Consider the following 2,329-nt stretch of genomic DNA (forward strand, 5'->3'; position numbering starts at 1 on the left):
GCTTGAACTAGCTTCTAGACCCCCATGAGAAGTTTGGATGTTGCCTCCACCCCAGATTATAAGAGTTCAAATATGGGTTGTTACGGTTGGCATTTTGATTTCCCACATAGCAAACCGAAGCGGGATTCGAAGGACAACTCTCAAATGTGTGCCCATCTCCACAATAAACACAAGATACATCAGCAACTTGTCCCATATTAGCTGGTTGTACCATTCCCCCCAAACTCATGTTCTTGAGAAGGTTAGTCATTGAAGAAACTTGAGCGGTCAAAGCTGTCAATGCATCCACTTCAAGTATACTAGCCACTTTTCGACTTGTTGAGGCTCTAGCATTGGACCATTGATAATTGTTGCTAGCTATCCTCTCCAAACTCTCATAGGCTTCATTGTAGGACTTAAAGAGAATAGCCTCATTAGCTGAAGCATCTAACACCATGCGAGTGGAAGAATTGAGCCCATTATAGAATGTTTCCATTTGGATACAATGCAGAATCCAATGGTGTGGGCATTTCCTCAATAACTCCTTGAATATCTCCCAAGCTTCACAAAATGATTCATCTTCCAGCTGCTGAAATGACAAAATTTCATTGCGAAACTTGGCATTTTTGGCCAACTCATTCCATGTAGTCACCGAGTCGGGAGGAAGGGTGTTTAGCCGAGCTCTAGCTCGATCCCTCAAAGAGAAAGGGAATAGTTTCAACCTTAGGGCCTCGTCACTCACTCCTTGTAGCTTGAAACAATCGCTCACCTCAAAAAATGAACGAAGATGAAAATGAGGATCCTCAGTTGGCAGCCCACTAAATTGACCCACTGTTTGCAACATTTGGAACTCATGGGCTTTAACTCTTATTGGGGTACTTTAATTTCAGGCCTAACAATGCTCAGATTGAGCTCATTGAACATGGGGGCAGCATACTCTCTTATGGCTCTCTCTCTATCATCAGCCATAGCAATCGCGTTAGTGACATTATTAGCACCCTCAACTCCTTCAACCTCTTCAGTCATATTAAGGCGACTTTGAGCCCGTTGTTCCCTTAGTCTTCTTCTAACTGTTCGTTCAATCTTAGGGTCAATAGGTTCTAGTTCAATGTCTTCTTGCTCGTTCATATAGTAAATCACCTGAGAAAACACAAGAGCAAGCAAACAAGGTCAGCTCAACAAAGAAAAAAAATAAATTGCAAGTAATTGATATTACAAAAAATATTAATTCCAATCCTCGGCAACCACGCCAAAAACTTGTGATAAATTTAAATCCAATCTTAAATATGCAAGTGCACGTAGTCACACAAGTAATATAATGATAAGCAGATTTTCTCCACATGGATTGCAAAATAGAAAAATAAGCAAAACAATTACTAAACAACTTAAAAGTACTAAAAATCAAATGGGTTATTTTTAGGCTAAACTAAAAATTAAAAGAGATGCAAATACAGAAATTAAAACTGAACTAAACAAGAAAATTTAAGGAAAATATATGGATTTTAAAATTGACATGAATTATTGATTCCCCCTATATTAATCATCCTGAACAGATTGCGACAGTAATATTCTAGCAAAACTCCCAGGTTAACAAGAATTCATTAAACATTCATAAAACTTTCCCAAATTTTATGACATTAATTCTTTTACCTAATTAAACATATTCCTATGCAAAATCAAATTGAAGAATGCAAAATCAAAGTTTAATTATCAAAAGTTACACAAGGCAAATAACACATCCCTATGTTACTAACATAATCTAACCTCGATTATGATTTGTGTCATCCAAGTTCTTCCCATTACATTTAATCTTTCCAGCATTAAACATAATTAAATATCTTGTCATTTCTGGCCAAACAACAACAAGAAATTAGTATAAGCACACTTGAATGAACAAGAGAGATTTTACTAAAATAAAGTGCAAGAAATTACTAGACTATAACATTGGGTTCATCAACAATTCAAGCCACCTAAAAAATAATTCATGGATGAGTTAATAAACATTAATCCACAATCAATACAGCCCATAATATTCAAAATCAGAAATCAACTCAGAAAATATATAAAAGAAGTTTAGAAATAGAAGAAGGAACAAATCCAATTGATGCTTGAGCTTCTCCTTTTTCATCCACCTTCCTTCTTAGCTGATTTCTTATTTTTCTTTATTCTTCTTGCTGGTTTTTCTTTCCAAAAATGGCTGCCTCTCCTTTCTCTATTTCGGCTGAAGCCTCTCTAAGTATCTTCTAGGTTTCCTCATTTGGCCCTCTTTCTACCATATTTCCCATCCTCCTTGTAAAAACGTGGGTCTCCTCTTTTCTTTTGGCATTTACTCTCAATTTTTGACTCATAA

The 2,329-nt window shown here is 36.3% G+C and overlaps 1 non-coding gene across 1 annotated transcript; it reads left to right on the forward strand.

Moving 5' to 3' along the window:
• Positions 1 to 490: 490 nt before the first annotated feature.
• Positions 491 to 597, forward strand: LOC133807816 (small nucleolar RNA R71). The gene has a single exon (XR_009879707.1). It is a non-coding gene; the product is annotated as a small nucleolar RNA R71 (small nucleolar RNA).
• The last annotated feature ends 1,732 nt before the right edge of the window (positions 598 to 2,329 follow it).

This window comes from Humulus lupulus, chromosome X (genome assembly GCF_963169125.1).
Source record: "Humulus lupulus chromosome X, drHumLupu1.1, whole genome shotgun sequence".
NCBI classification, from domain to species: domain Eukaryota; kingdom Viridiplantae; phylum Streptophyta; class Magnoliopsida; order Rosales; family Cannabaceae; genus Humulus; species Humulus lupulus.